The sequence below is a fragment of the Limanda limanda genome, chromosome 14, assembly GCF_963576545.1.
Source record: "Limanda limanda chromosome 14, fLimLim1.1, whole genome shotgun sequence".
In the NCBI taxonomy this organism is placed as follows: domain Eukaryota; kingdom Metazoa; phylum Chordata; class Actinopteri; order Pleuronectiformes; family Pleuronectidae; genus Limanda; species Limanda limanda.
In genome coordinates, this window is record NC_083649.1 from 23999047 (window position 1) to 24016838 (window position 17792).

The window sequence follows — 17792 nt, forward strand, 5'->3', positions numbered from 1 at the left end:
TCAGCTTCTTTCTAATGCAAACCCTTCTTTTATGCATGTCTAGTTTCCTTGAAGCGAAAGCTTCATTCTCAAATACCACCTCCCAGGCAACTACAAAGGAATCCTCCACATCCAACACCAGTATCCTCAGTTTCTTCCTCAGAACGAGACAAAAAAAGGAGCAGACCTACTTAGAAAACCCAACCCGCATTAATCAGAAACTTTTCCCGGGAAAGGGTCGTAAGCTTCTTAAACTACACACCAGTTATTTTCTCTGCCTCAGAGAGATGTAGAAAGGCTGTCAAGTGAATCAAACAATCTGCAGGGAGGAACAATGGAGCTGGCCTCCACTCCAGGCATTTGTTCAAAAAACCCTGAGTGAAAATCACATACTGGCAGACACTGGTCAGATGACAGTAGCAGTGAGAGTGTTTTTCCACTCCGGGGTCATTTAACTGAATTCAGCTGGTGCAGATGAAAGTGTGGTGCATCACTTGTCTCACATTACTGAAAGAGCAGATTATAAACAAGTTACACATCATAGTGCATCTCACACTGTTTCTAATGTCAGTAGGTTCACTAATGCCTTTCAGTCAAATTACTGGTTAGATATTAGATGTTATGTGATATAACAAGGTTAGATATTACATACAGTATAAATACTGCTGCTCTCAAACCAGTTATTTCACTACCGTAACTTTTAATTTACCAAATTATATTTTTTGAAGTATAATCCCATTAAGAAGAGTCCCACGAATCCTCACATTAACATCACATCTTCTCCAGATGAGCTCTTTTAAACCTTATGCCTCACTGCACTGTTAGGCTTTTGACTTAGACCTTATGTAAAATAATGAAACAGTCTCTTTCCTCTCTCAGTTACAAGCTAACCCCAGCTCCTGTCACTGATTCAGGGGATACGTTCTCATCTTGGATTTCACCCTTTTCCTAAGTCTCTTTGATCCTCAACAGCCACTAACTTCGTGTCGCCCTTCATGCTGACTTTGAACAACAATCTCTTGTCTGAGCTGCTTAAGTGGAAAAACTGTGGTGCCACATCAGGTTTTGTATCATTTTAATTCCAGGGCACATTGATTTGTCTGGATTTTATACACAGTCACGATCACAGCCCTTCCCCTTCTCTTATGTGTTTCACAGACTCATCCTCATATTCAACTTACCTGCTGCGAGCTCCAGACCAAAAGAAGAACACATTTAAGATTCAGTCGGATTAATAACTAATCTTTTTTGGGGGAAATGATCAAAATACAACTACATGTAGGTCCATGCCTTATAAACCAAAGCTGAGTTAAAGAAAGAGACAGCTGCAATTTGTTTGTCATTACAACAATCTAATTGTCAAGTCTTTACCTACTGCTTTTAGTGATAACACTAAGATGAATTGAACTTAAAGAAGTACATAATGAAGTGCACATGTGCTGTAATGAATATTAGTACTGCTATTATTCCAAAACTGCCACAGTGCAAGACTCAGCCCCTTGGGCAAAGACTATTAGGTAAGAATGAAAGAGCAGCTGCCTGTTCTGCATGATAAATTCACTCCATGGTGGTAAACTGCATGCAGTAGACTCAATTGAGAGTTTGAGCACATTTTGAATAAAAACATCAGGAGTGCAGTCAAACTAATAAGCTGAATGGATTGCAACATTACTTTTACTTAAATTGAATTTCTCATCGTCCCTTTTCCACCCACTTAGATCTGGTTCTTGAACCAGTTCATTTCAAGATTGTTGAATCAAGGATGTGTTGTTAACACAGGGTGTTGCACAGTGCACGATGAAAGTAAACAGTTATTTAATGTGGGTGTTTGTACTGTTTTTAAATAACCACTGCATGCTTTTACCCCCAACAATTTCTCACATGCCTTCTAAATCCTCTCTACCCAACAGGTAGAATATGACATTCCCAGTGATGTTGTTAAGGTTCACTCTGCTATTTTATGGTTTTTGGGTTCCAATTTATTTTCGGTTGAAAAGCTCTGAATAGTTCAAATTAAAGTGCACTAATGAGAATATAACCTGTTACACGTTGTTGGAAAAGGATTGTGTGTTTTGGCCGAATACTAACAAAATAAAGTGTATGCACACAGTGAGAGTGCATGAGAATATGTTACAGAAAATGCTGCCACTGTGACACTCATTACTTTCCATTCAGGAGCAGTAGATACTGTAACGAAGATAAATTTCAAGTCTCGGGGGAAGGAGTTAAAAAAAAGGAACAGTCTAGAATAACATCCAATTCAATGTTACAAAAATAGCTGAAGACTTGAAGGCAGTTTAATTTGCCAAATTTACCATAAACCACCCCACAAGATCCTTTATTAATACTGTGTGACCAGAGTTTGGGTTTTCTCAAGTTTAATTCCTATGTCTATTGATCAAAACACACACAATTGTGTCTCAAAATAAACCCATGACAGATTTATAACCGCCTCACTCCTCAAAGAAAATAAATAATGTTTGATCCAGAGTCTCTTTGGCCATGTAAATGAAGCAGCACAATCAATTCTGAATCAACAGGCGGCAAGCATCTGTAAACAAGACCCAGTGTTTCATTTCAGGAAGACGTGGAGCTGCACTTCACCCCTCCAGGAGGAATTCCTTCTGTGCTGCTGTAACCAGAGACAAAACCGCTGAGGCAGTTTTGTTTACTCTCTGTTTAGGCATCAAAAATAGGCCTTCAGTATCACGTAGGGAGAGACATGTAGAAGAGGAGTGCAATGACTAGCACTACTCTCAAGAGCCCGGACAGAGACTCCCTTCTTCCTTCCGTCGTGCAGATGACAGCCTGAGGGCTATAGCAGCTATTCAAGCATGCAAGTGAGTGTGTCGCTGCTGCTGACACACTCACTGCTGAGCTCCAGCTGGGTAAAAGGCATTTAATTTAAGAAGAGTGGGACTGATAGAGGCGCCTCCCTGTGACATTAATTATAAGATTTACAGCTTTACACTACAGTTGTTTGGTTTCATAAAGTCTGAAGACTACAAAGACACATTTCAAAACTAGTGATTGAATGAAATGCAGCAGGGAGTTATCCTGACATGCCTTTAGATGTATTAGTATGGGACAAGCACCAAAGAGAAAACAAAAATTGCCTTTCCCACGATGCAATTGGATAGAGTCTTTAATTAGACCCTCGCAGGCTGGTGAACACTCACAGCTTTCAAATGCCACACCTACAGTTTGGCTTTCTTTTATCTATTCCTAGTCCCAAGCTCGGAACCCTGTTCACATCACTATGACATCACATGGGGTTGTTTTTCACAGGCTGAGTGGGGCTAACAATGACAGCTAAACTGTTATTCATGAGTAAGACTAGTGATTCCCTTTTACACACAACACGTTTCTTTTTTTTTCCAAGTCATAAACTCAGATGATATGAATTTGATATGTGGCACTCTAAGGGCTGAGATATTCACAGTGAGGTAAATACGGATCAAATCAAGCCGGAACAAAGTCGAGCACAGAGAATGTTGGTTTCTGCCTGATGAACACTGACAGGTTTCAGATGAAGCCCTTAACTGACTGTGCTTGTGTGACGAAGCTTTTCCTTCCCGAGAGCCCAGTGAGAGGCCGGGATATGACAAGCGGGGGGCGAGGAGAAACAAGGCCAAGCATTACAGCAGGAACAATTACAGGCGTAATGGCAAACATCATGCTCTCTTTCCCCGCTCCAGCCTCAGACCGACCACCTCATTCCGCTCAGCCAGTGAAGAGCTTTTCAGAGCACGCAGACTGGAGGAAAATTCCAGCTCCATGACAACCCAGCAACGTCCTAAAGTGGGAACGGTGACACCATAGAGCCAATCAGCCTGAGATATTTGATACAACTATTCGTCAGTGTTCCCTGAATACACATGCACCATAAGGCGTGACCGTGGCTTATTGGGGCTTCACAATGCTCCCATCACGGCTCAGCTCTGAACCTTTCACATCAGCCAGCACCCCCTCGAGACTTAGAAGCCACACACACACTCACCCACAACCATGAAGGCGGCAGAGCGGGAAATTCAAACTGCCCTCCTCTTTGCTCTTGTAGTCTCAAGTTATCCCTATGAGGACAGGTTGGACATGATGACATCGTCAGTCTCAGGTGTCTACATGCTGCGGGAGCACGAGTTGTGGCTGGAAGGTTTTCTGTGAATTAGTCATGGGCTTTAAAAAATAAAAATCTTATGTCTTTTTACTGTAATGGGAATTTAAATTTGGTGTTTCTTGATAATTACATCAATTAATATTGAGAATTCTGCAACTTTTCCAATCATCACAACTACTGCATAGACTGAACATCTTAATAAAAAGTTTACTTGGCAAAAAACTTCCATTATCTTCCCTTTGCCACGATTAATCCTGAAATACAAATATTAGTACATTTTCCTGAGAAGTTTATGTTTTACAGCCAGTTAAGGAACTCAACAAGCCAACAACTTCATCACCATCATTACCATCATGTATCCTGATCACTGCCAATGACAAAGGTCCATTTACAGGCAACTAACACAAAAGATGTTTGCACACTCATCCAACCAACACAACTGGGAGACTGTGTGCTTTATGCCCATGACACATCTCCTGTATGTGTGTGTGTGCATTGTCATTCAGAGTAAACAGAGCCGTCTGCCTAAAAGACAGCTGTGAGTATCCTCTGACTGGACACACAAGCCTAACTGTGCAAAAGATAACATGAGCAAAGAGCCTGATTGTTCCGTCTCATTGAACCAGTGAACTTAAATTCAGCAGAGAGAAGTGAGGACAGAGGGGAAACGGTCGGCCAACGCTTGGCTCCGCTTTCTGAGGAAGTTGACTGAGGACACTTACGTCAGGGGAAACTTTATAATACCCGTATGATGATTGAGATCTTTCACAGCTGTACACCGTGTAAATATACAGATCATAAGTTTTCATTGTTAACTAAAGTCTAGAAACGTCAAGTTTGACAGCCTACGATATTCTAATACAGTGGGATATTATAAATATTATGAGAGTGGGGGTGAATATTATATTTAACTGGAAAACTAGAGAAGACCTTGAGTCGTAGGACGAAGGATAATTGTTTTCCACACTTCTGGTGTGTAAATGTATTCAAGCACAGCCTCTAGTTACAGTCTTAATATAACAGTTTGAATTGCTCTACAAATCCCTGAGTTATATGGAGAATATGTATAATAAGACTTTATTTCATGTAATTTTCTTTTCAATCTCACTTCCTTTATCTTAATGTCTGTATTTAAGTTTTATAGTTGTCTACATTGTGTGCTCCGTTGTATGTAGAGCCTATGAATGACACCATTGAACAGCCACATTTTGTGGTTCAGTTTATACTTGAATAAAGAAAAAATACTAAATATACCTTCTGTCAGACCCACACAGGAACCCCCCCTCCCATCATTCAAAGTGCTTCTCTTCACTGGTTATGACTCATGAAACACGAGCCATGACACACAGGGTTCATGTGGACTCAGTTCAGAGTTATTTAAGGTAAATACAAATAATTAAAGACAAGTCACCAGGTCGCACAGTGGCGAGCAGAGGAAATAAATTCCACTCGATACAAACGTGTTTTCTTACCTTCGCTCCATAGCGCTGGACTCGCCTTTATGACAGGATGTTTCAAAGAAAATAAAAAAGTTCCAAAGTACAAAGAGACACGTATCTTGGTCTGTGGCTAGAAGCTCAAAAGACGCGATGAGAGTTCATGTGACAGAAAGCGGAGCGGGGGGTGATCAAGGTTTGAATCAAGGATCGAGCCGACTGACCTCTGCTCTGTCTCTGCGGAGGGTTTACAACCAGCCCTGTGCTGCGTTCAAGGGCTCCGGGACAAATGGAAACTCTGCTCTAAAGACGCTGTGGCTATGAAAACTCATTTCATTTAATCAATATGAGGCACTGGGTGGGTCTGAATAACAACTTTGAACTGATGTATAAAAAAAAAAATTCTTTCAGCATTTAAGACAGCACACACCTCCAGACTCGCAATACTGGCTTGTCAATGTTCCCGATAGAATCTGAAGGAGGCACACGACTATAGCAGCCAAGAGGCAAGCTGGTTGGTCTAGCACAGTGGAAAGAGTTCCTTCAGACTGCACAAACACATGCTCCTAACAAGCAGCATATGACACATAGGATGGGCTAGCATTGAGTAGGAATCAGCTCTCCCCTCTGAAGGGCCCCGTGGCCCCCTGAAAGCATTATCTCATTAATTCTTTAACTAGCTCTGTCCCTGAGCTGACATGTTGAGTCATAATAAAGTCAAAGTAATTTGTTGTTGATCGTGAATCAGAATCACAAGACTGCAGTCAGACTCTGCATGTGACCGCTTCAACTTGACAAGCGTTTCACACGCAGCACAGGGACATTTCTCTGGACTGCAGGCCATTTACTCAACTACTATACAATGTATGTCCAATTTAAGCTACTGTATACTTCTATAAATTATACTACACACCCATCCACTAAAAGTCTGTAATGTAAAGTTATCCAACACAATTTAAATCAGGAAGCTGCATAATAAACAGAACTTTCTGCAGCAGTAATTAGTTTTTTCTTTTTTTCTCTCACATTGACCATGTAATGGTTATCCAAAAAATCCACTGGACTAAACTTCCTCACTGTATCCCAAATTGTAAAATCAGTGAAATGTTACTTACACACTACTGTCACATCATGTCTGTCATTTGGACCACTGTTCTGCAGGTCTTCTCCCATTTTATACTTTTAAGTTTTACAGATAATATGATGCCTTAAAAGACTCTTGATACACAACTAAGAAGCAAGCTGAAATAATAAAAGGTGAAAAGTACAGAGTGAAAGCAGCAGTGTTACCATTGAGTACATGAAATAATCATGAGGAGCTGTAATAGATGGCATGGGGCTGAGTAAACAAGATACTGTGTGAGAGGAGTTCTCTTACTTTAAATACATTTGTCTATTTATATACCATATTCAGTGTTGTTTTTAATTACTTTGGCAAATGTCTTTAAATTGAATGATAGTTAGAACTGTGGTTGTCAGTGACACAGAACAGACAATAAAGCAGGAGGTTGACGTCGCCTTTGGGACATCTAATAAGGAAGTAGTGAACTCCAGCCCTGATGTCATATAACATGTAAGAGCGTGAGAGGCAGCGTCATGTTGGATGAAGTTATCATACTGTAGCTGTTTTGCATGGATCTAAATGATCTATTCGACTCCTGGGACGGGGAATGAATGAGAAAGTGTCTTCTACAGCTGCATGCAAAGTTCAATGTATAGGAGCAGAGCCTTGAATTCCCTCCTGCTGGTTAAACGGCTGGAAGCTGTACAATAAAACATATATATATATATATATATATACATATATGTTAATCCTATATAATATATGATCAAGACACACACAAGGAATGAATTACAATAAAGAGGCCACTGCGGAAAGGCCTCTGAAGGGAGCAAAGGTGTAAACGTTACCTTTGTGCTTTACATATATCTCATATAACTCAGTTTATAACACAGTGGTAAGCAGGTAGGTAAACGCAGCCCCAAATACAAGTGCAATCTACAACAACAGTCTCTTATTGAAGCTCCAGAGCAACACGTTACACAAGGGACCTTGCATAGTTTCACAGCACCAGGAAATGACTGGAGATCCTCGGGAACAGGAGGACAAATCTTACTCTGTCTCACACATTCTCTCCACATTTCCCTTCCCCTCTCCTTCACATAACCAGCTGTCTTGGCTCATATATGCTCACAGCTGCCCAAATCTCTGGTCTGCAGACATGACGAAGGCCTGCACCAAGGAGGGGAGTGGGGGGGCATAACATCTGGGTCAGTATCTGGTAGGTCGACTGGGCTGTCTGAAGAGGAAAGAAGTCTGACAGACGTTTTTTTATCCAAAGCTAATTATTTTCCAAATTGATGTTAGCCAAAGAGCATATTTACTGTGCAGAGAGTAGACTCTGTTCCCAAGACAACACAAGAACGTGGATCAAAGGCCTGATCACTCCTGCTTTCTTTTGCAGGAGCACTGCAGCATGTTAACAATTTCCATAGTTTTACTGGGAAGCAGCAAAGGTTAGTGGTGAGCAGAGTGGATCTGTGCAGAGCAAGAATATTTTTCCAATGCTGTGTGGCTCACTGCAGGAATGTGCTCTCTCAGTCACCATGGAGAGGGAGACAGAGATTCTTACTGTTGCAGGACAAAGCTTAACGCTCAATGGATGGGTTTACAGGCCCCCCTCATTGTAAAAGGATTAAATAAATCAAGGCCGGTCGAGACCTAGCACAGCGGTACCCCCGCCGTGGCCTTTTCGGCTTCAACCAAACAGACACACACAAACACAGCTGGCTCTCGTCCAGACACAGGGTACATTCAGCTGCTTTGAGAAATGCTGTAGTAACCTGGTTCACCCCTGAACTCATTTGCATCCACCTTGAGGGGCCACAACAAGAAACAGAACAGGGGGCTGAAGGGATATGCTTGCTGTCATATTGTTTTTTTTGTTTTGCACAAAAATGGACTCAGGGACATTGAGTTTGACAAATCTGATATATAGCCATTATACAGCAGTGTGATAAGAAATGATCTAAATTTCGACTTGCTGAAGAAATTTAAAGGAAACCATCACCATCATTTGCATCAGACATTTTACAGCGATTCAAGTGAAGGAAAAAAAAAAAACACACACACACACACACACACACACACACACACACACACACACACACACACACACACACACACACACACACACACACACACACACACACACACACACACACACACACACACACACACACACGACAAAGACCTAGTCTCATAGCGTGTCATACATGCTCTATTATTACTACATAACATAATTTGCAGTCTTCAAGGTTTACTGGATAGAGGTTTGTAGACATAATGTGTACAAGTGTGTTAAAGGTCACAGACAATTTATTTGCTTTTTGAGAGGTTCTCTATAATAGAACAAAGATATTTTCGAGAGGAGTAAAGCTATTAACCAAGTTACACTAGTCATATTAGAGTCACATAGTGCACAAACATCACTGGGGTGGTGGAGTTAGTTTTTGGTTAGGGGGTGGTGGTGGTACAACACACGTAAGGGGCTTTTGTCTACCTGAACTTATGCTGTAGTGGTTTAGCGGGTCGGCCACCCATGCATTGTCCTGTATTACACTCTCCATCTCCAAGTCTGCATGGACCAACAGACAGATGAATGGATGGATGGCATGGAGACATGAGAGAATCAGCAGAAGGAGAGAAGCACTTTAAGTTAGAAAAAAAGCAACTGTGCACTTTGGGACTGAGGTCAGAGGCATTGCATAGAAATGATAATTTGATGCTGAACACATTAAGTGTTATTTTTGAGACAATGTACAGATAAAAATGTGGAAAATTAAGCATACCCAATTATTGATACATTACAGTCATCAGTAAAACAAGTATTTTTAAATCAGAAAAGTTTTAAGTTATAATCCTTAAGATTTTAAAAACCCATTTTTGTGACTATAGTCTAAATGTTTGCATCAAAAGTCATTCAGTACATTTACATTCTGTAATTACTTCTAAATAGAGTAGTATACATTCTTAGCAGCACACTCTGTTATTCCCTTGTGGAATTCAAATTGCCTCTGTATGAGGGATTTACAGGGTATGATAGAGGATATAATCCTGTGTTTCTAATTTTATCTCCTTGTGCCTTTCTTTATGCCATCAGAGCTGTGAGTAGTAACTGCTACCGCTAACCCGACATTTCCTACAAACCACTAGCTCACATTTAAAGCTTTCAGATGTCAAACACAGGGTGGCAGAGCAGTCACAGTAAAAACCAAACACTGACTGCTAATCAAAAAACCATCTATGAAACAGGACAATGGTCATTATGGCCTGTTTTAAGTATGTCAGAGGGGTAAATGGTGTAAGATGCAGCATATAACAGGCTGCACACATCCAGTGTCTCAGCTCAGGAAGTTGGACTACTTCTTGAACTGTAGGAAGCGTGAAATTAGATGACAGTTGCTTATAGTGCCATGGAAAATGGCCAATCATCAATGTGCTTCTTTGTTAAAACAACACAACTTTGTTTGGCTGCACTGTAAACAGATAAAACAGCTGCTATTCAGTTTATATCAGATTAACTGCTCAATGAGTGTAAATATAAAACCACACTAACAGCAGTTACGACCAGTTTCCAGGACTAAAATCAAAAGGATTACAACCATCAAAACTCAGATGTACAAAATGTGATAGGTGTTTGTGTGTGCGTGAGTAGAGGTGGGGGTGAGTGGGCGTGGTGGATGAAGAGTGTATACCAACACGCACAGGGGGGGAAGAGGCTCCAAGAAGCAGGCGGCGGGCCAGAGCAGGGGGTGGCTAAGGTAGAGGAGTCACAGTCAAATGCAACAAATCAAGACACATGCTTACACAACTGTACATCCCTATGCAGTGAAACAACAACAGTGTTAGAGATGCATTCAGGCAGTGGAGCACAAGCAGACACAGGCAGGTTTAAACAGCATGACACTTATTATTTATTCTGCCACGGATAATGAAAAACAGGATGTTACTATCACGTAAATCTGAGAGATGACAGCAAGGTTGTCACTATGTGAAATATAAGCATTGACTTGTGTAAATTGATAAATGTATTCAATACAGCTGATTAAAAATGAATAATGATGACATCTAACCATTAGCTGTATATTTCCATGGTAATCAGAGATCACATCTGAGTAGGGGTAGTGGGTAGTGTAGCATTTCTTCTTGACATCACAGATAAAATGTGTGTTTTTAAAACACAGTTGATGTGATTCAAACTTGTGGCATCTACAGGAGCATATAACAGCGCCTCGCAATCTCGTAGTTTGTGGTAGGACTTCACTGGATGCTTACAATATTATTGCTGATAATCAAAATCTATGTTTTCAGAGGTGTGTGGGATATGTACTTGTTGTACACTCTGCATTAAAAAAAAAGGATGATTGCCAAATAAAAACATGCAAAAATCAAACAAAAAGACAGCAACATTGCAGGGGTGGATGGAGGGAGGTCAGGCAGATTAAGTAAAGCCGTGGACAGTGGAGTGCATTGTGCATATACTGCAACTGTTAACTGTACACCGCAAGATGCATTTCTGATCAGTCACAGAGTCTGAAGGTTTAAAAACTTGGGGTTGAAACTTGACTGGCACGGCATACAATATGTGCGTCCAAAAGCACCCGAAACCCTGCGTGTATAATGATACCCCCCTCCCTCATAATTGTAGAGCTTGTGTCATCTCCTTATCCAGATCCTGGAAGCATTTCACTGGTGAATTCATTTCACTGGTTCACGCGGCTCCCCCCAAAGTCAGAGGGTTGTGACAGTGAGTCATGTTGGTTCAATCGGTCTCTGGATTGGACGATGTGGCGAGGATTTTTACAAGACATGGAGGTTTGATCAAAATGGCCATATCATGGCCAACATGATGTGCGCTGCTACTTTCAACGGCAGCTATAGTGAGTGAGGGAGAAGTTCAAGTTTGGCTCGAGTCTGCACCACAGCCAAATGTTGTGAAGTGCTCTGTTAGATTGCATGAGGGTTTATATGTTGTACATTTGTGTTTGACACTCAAGGGAGCGTGCTTAAGAGCTTAACCGTTTGCACTGGGCCGCAATAGATTAGATTAGCACAGTTATTTGAGGTGGATTTGCATAGTGCTGAGTCAATATAGCATGATCACTGGGTCATTTCAGGGGCTGGTGTGTTAGAATTATGGGTCTTCTTTCACTGTAACATGCTAATACATTGAATGATGCAATCTTTCATCTTAATACAGGTCTAAAAAAGATGGAGATCTATAACAGGGCTCTGTGTTGAACTAGGGGTCTGGATATAAGAAAAAAAAAAGAAAACACATACACACACAGCCATATCAGTGAGTCATTAAAGACTTCCTTTCAACACATTTCCTGTGAATGGGTTAAGAGGAGGACAAGTACCTGGTTTTGGCACCGAGTTGGTCATGGACTGCGGCACCTTATCATTTATGAGCTCCACACACTCGCTGGGAAAGAAGCCAACCTGGACAGAGAGCAGCAGTGAGACAGGCGGGTGAGGTGGGAGGAAGTACAATCGGCTTTAGATAATAAAATGAAGAGTGTGAAACAGAAGACATAGTATCTACACTGAGCTGCACACATCACATTAGTCATGTGATTTTAGACGATGAGGCATTTACTCATCTAGGAGAATGACTGGCGCATGTGTGTGTGTGTGGTTCCTCCTCTAATACTGGACCAAAAAGGATCACAGACAGGGCATACTCTGTTGTAACACTTCCAGACAATCTTATTTGTATGAACCATTTTATTATTATTTCACATATGATTCCTATAACTTAGATTTATTCTGTCTCTTTGCTTTGGCGAAATGCTATTTTGCAGTTGGTTTAGTCATCGCCATCATTAGGGATGTCACGATACCAAAAATATAGTAGTTGATAACAAAACAATGACATTTCCACGATTCTCGATATTCAATTCGAAACCATGGCTAAAAATAAAAACAACTGTGGCAATGTAGCCTTCAAGTAATGAATAAAAATAAGAGAATATTAACACCATTAAACAGAACAGCAGCATGTAGGGAAATTATGAGATTTCAGTTGTCAGGTATAGCTCAAATGAAATGTAAGAAAACAGGAGAGGCTCCACATGCAATGTACTAATACACCCACCCAACCATTTTATTCAATTAAATTATTAATTTGTAATTGGTAGAGATGAGGATAAAGTCTTAAAATTACATTACATTTACAGTCCATAATAATCTGTGTTACTTCTCCAGCCTGTTTTGCCTTTAAAGGCTTAAGATTGAAGTCTTTATTGTACAGCATAGTGATACTGACACACACACACCGACTACCTCCTATTGGAAAGAGGTGGCACAGCAGGTTTTTTGTGTCACTGCACTCTACATTAACTGGTCATCGATTGGTCCCCAACCGAAACCTGTTTGAGCTTCAGTCTGCATTTAGCTTGATGTACAGAGTGTGGATCCGATTTAAGAGTCAGATGTCTAAGCTGCAGGCAACACAGTCAATATTTATGAGTGTATAACAGCTTTTCAAGCCTCTGACATTGTGTCTGAATTATAACTGATGCCTGCTGGCTGCTACACTGGCTGAGAGCCTGAATGCTAGATCAACCTCCTAGGATCAGAGCAAAAACACAGAAGAGTAGAGAGGGCAGCAGGTCAGACGAGGATCAGCAAGACATGAGCTACAAATGGCTTCAGTTTGTGAACTGAAAAACATAAAGGAATCTGAAGTAATGTTTAAGTTTTTGGAATGAAAATGTCTTACTACAAATAATCAATCAATCAATCAATCAAGTTTTATTTGTATAGCCCACATTCACAAATAACAATTCGTCTCATGGGGCTTTAACATTGTGTGACATCCTCTGTCCTTAACCCTCAACAAGAGTAAGGAAAAACTACTAAAAACCCTTTTCACAGGTAAAAATATGTAGAAACCTCAGAGAGAGCCACATGTGAGGGATCCCTCTCTCAGGACGGACAGAAGTGCAATAGATGTCAGGTGTAAGAAAACATCATCAGGATTTTTAGCAGCATCCATTAGGCTAAACATTTTTCAATACTATGTGTCAGGCAGTCCCGCTGCAATCACAGTCTCTGGCCAGCAGCAAGACCACGATCCAGCATCAGGATGGGATCCACTATAAAATAATAACAGTATCTTATTTGTTTAACCACAATTAGTCATTAATATTTCCGCTCAAACTTAACTGCTCAAAACACACAGGGCCAGATTTACAAAGAAATTTATGCAGCACTAATTTTCACTGCAGTTTCAGTTGAATTTGCGGCAATGATCTACATGTATTTAGTTCCCAATTTATTGAGGGAGTAGCTCATTATGCATTCAGCTCCCAGGACGTCTGAGATTTGTATGAGATCATCAACTTTGTCTATTTTGGTTCAAATCCAGCTGATACTGTTAATATGTCACAAAATATCACTGTTAAAACTAAAAAACTATATTGACAAATGTACTACAACTCACAGGTAACATAAAGACAGAGCCTTGACAGTACTGTCCTCTAAGACAGTATTTCTTTGTTGAGCTGCTGTGGAAGGATAATAAAACGTGATGAATTTATGTACTTAAAATGCAGTTATTTTGGACTGTATCATTTTGATTTGACTGACTGACCTGGTATATCATATAAACTTGGGATTTTTTTGCAAAGGATTTGTTGTAGGAATGGGAGGATGATTATAACAAGCAAAACCTATTTTACTGTCCAATGTGGATATGCATCCTTAAATGCACACAAACCACAACATCTCATCTCAACAACAAGACAAAAAGAAAAGCTGTCATAGAGTTAAAAGCTGAACGCTGACTCATAGTTTTTCCACTGTTTACCTCATGATCGCTGGGATTGAGGATAAAATTGTTGCAGGCTTCCAAGGTTGTAAAATCCTTTCTGTGACTATATTATAAACCTTCTGGCATGTGATAAGCCTTTACAAGCATTAATCTGTTTCCCCAACTGGACATTCAGCTCTGTATTTCATTGCCTCACAGGTACCTTAAACAACACAGTGCAGCTCCCTGTGTTGTTTTAATTCTGACCTGTTTTCTGTCCCGCTTAGTAAATCTGGTCCATATTATTTTTAACACATTAGTTTTGGTGATGCCTACAAAATTACTTGTAATATAATGTAGTGCATGTAATAGTTTAGTTAGCTTTTTTAAATGATATGAAAGAATTAATGCCAACAATTTCAATTATATCATTCATAATTTGAATTTATAATTTTCTACATTGTTTCAGTTAGGAGTGAAATGGAGAATATCAGAAACAAAAACATCAGCATTGAGAGCTGAAACTGAGAATTTAGTGGGATTGTTTCATAATGTTACAGTATGGTACTGAAGACTGTGTAGGAATATGAATTGTTTCAGCATTACAGTGGGAGCCACACACCCTGTAATCTGCTCAAAAGCGGCACAAGAAAATCTGTATCTTGCTCAGACTCTCAGCAAACACGGAGCCTTTGAAAACCGCTTCACAAAGCAGCGCTCTCTCCTAGTCCTTGAAATACCTCAAGTACAGCCTGATCAAAAGTTTTCAGCCAGAGGAAAAGATGGATGGAGAGAGAGAGAGAGAGAGAGAGAGAGAGAGAGAGAGAGAGAGAGAGACACAGAGACAGAGAGAGAGAGAGACAGACAGACAGACAGACAGACAGACAGACAGAGACAGAGAGACAGAGAGACAGAGAAAAATGTGTGTTTCTCCCACCAAACTGCAGAAGGGTTTTGTGAGCTGCATACCTGAAAGCCATGCTTGCCCCTCCACCATGTGGTGTCTTCTTTAGGAGGCATGTCAATAACTGACACAATGTCGCCAACCTGCAGAGGACAACCAAAAGAAGATTAAAGATTGTCTCTGTATTTCTTGTGAGAGAAAAGAAAACATCAGTGCTTTTTAAAAAAAAACATGAATTCAGTCAGTACTGTTGGGAGCAATGGGATTTGTCCAGATATTGATTAAAAAACTTCTACCTACACAACTTGTGCACATTTGTACCACAAAAGACAGCTTTATTGCCCCTTCTGTTCTTATTCTCCTGTTGTGTCTTATTGACTTGTCAAGTTCAATGATAAAAACACTTTATGCAGCAAGCAACAGATGAGGAAATACATGTGAGGAATTGTAATGGACCCTCAGAATATCCAGAGGGAGAGCATGTTGATATTGTCACCTCGAAGGACAGCTCGTCTGAGGCCTGAGCGATGTAGCGCTTGATGACGTGGGCGGCAGCGATAGCTGGCACGTTGATGGACGACTCTTCATGGACCAACAGATGATTCCCCTTATTGTCAACCTTGTCGTACACACACAGGAATCACAAGTCATTACAACAGTGGCAGACTGGCCCATTACGATCAAGGTAAAACAAAATACAGAACAGTGACAAGAGAATTAATTTGCATAATCATCCTGCAATTAAAAGGCAACTTGGTGAAAACTGTACATGATATTCTGGTTTTATTGAGGCTGTAAGATATAAATGAGTATATTATGAGTATAAACTAAACGGTCATTTCTGTGGTTGTTTTAAGTGCTGTTAAATGAATATATGAATGACACCAGGTCATAAACACTTAGTCAACCTGTGTTTATCCTGTTATACAAGACACAAATAAACACCGGCTCAGGATGACTCACACACACACAAATCGCATCATTGTTGAACTACTGAATGATGTAAGACTATGTATAAGCATGTGTGCTGTGTTCAGTTATTAAAAGTGGACCACCTGCAGAATTTCTTTGGTCACATCATGAAAAAATAATAAATTCGGCAGAATTCTTTGCCATCAGCTACTTAAGGTATTTTTGCAAGAATAATGTATCTAAAGTTGATATGGCACACAAATAGTGACATTATCTACTATAGGCTTCTGTTAATTCTAGATTATCACTATAGTATTATTGTGCAACACATCTAGGCAACCTGTAACTGACAGAAACAGATATTAATTTGTGGTAAAGTAGAACTTTGCAATATGCTGTCCGGCTTTTTCTGACGTTTCTCTTTGATGCGTAACTCTGCAGAGAACATTCATCAGCAGTTAACGATAAAAGACTACACTGTTATGTCTTTTGCACACATGAGTATTTTTTTTTTTTTAATGTCCGTTTTATCTATAAGGTAAAACTATTTTAAGTGATACTACAGACAAACAGGCTTTCAGATTCCCCATTAAAGCATCTTCATAGTAAGTGTACTCCTCAAACACAGAGGACATGCAGCCTTACCTCCATCCATGTGAGGGCAGGCCCACAGTTGATCTTGTTGTCAGCAATGGCTGAGAGCCGGGAGAGGTACGCTAACAACATCTGGGAAACTGACTAACATGGAACAAAACACACACACACACACGCCAGTAAGTCATTACACTGACTTAAGAGTTAGTATCTATTATTATGGTATTGTTATGTCAACCATTTAGTTCCTTTACCATCCACTACTAATGCACTGTATATAAACTATGCTGTTGTTTCAATTCAAGATTTAGTAGTAGTTCCAGATAAAGGTCTCTTGTTCCTTCTTTTACGAGTTTGTTTGGGGATAAGTGCAGACAATAAGGCAGCTTATGAGTGTTACATGGCAGTAAACCACTAGAAATGATGTTTGAGGCGAGGACACATTTTAAGGGAAATTTAATTTTACAGGTTTTGTGCCATAAAACTGCACATTTAAGCGAACGCTGACACTGAAGCGTTACTGAGCAGTAGAACTTATATGTTGCTTTTGTCTTAGGTTGCGTCACTTTCAATAAAATGTCTAACACAAAATGTAAATCGGACAGTGAAGCATATAAATGCAGGTACTGGTGAAAGTAACATTTGGAACTATGGGCAGTTTGTACAGCTTAGTGAGGACACTCATTGTCATGAAGTGAAGACCGCTCAAAAGGTCCTCACTTCGTAGGTTGTTAACTCAAACTGGTCCTCACAAAGATAGTTGTAGAAGAGCACACACAATCCCTCAGTAATGAACTGGTTTTACCAGTGGGATGAGATTAGATAGCTCTGCATTCTTGTTTGCGCCTCAATCTGACCGTTAAGGTTTCACCTGGCTCAGAAAACCTTTCACTGGCAAACTGAAAAGGAAAAAAACTGGCAAAATATCAAATGGTGCATTCCTGAGAAATAAGCCCTGTTGATCACACTGAGTGAGATTAAAGCAAAGCAAGGTTACCCAAACCTAAAAAGAAACCATTATACTGAAT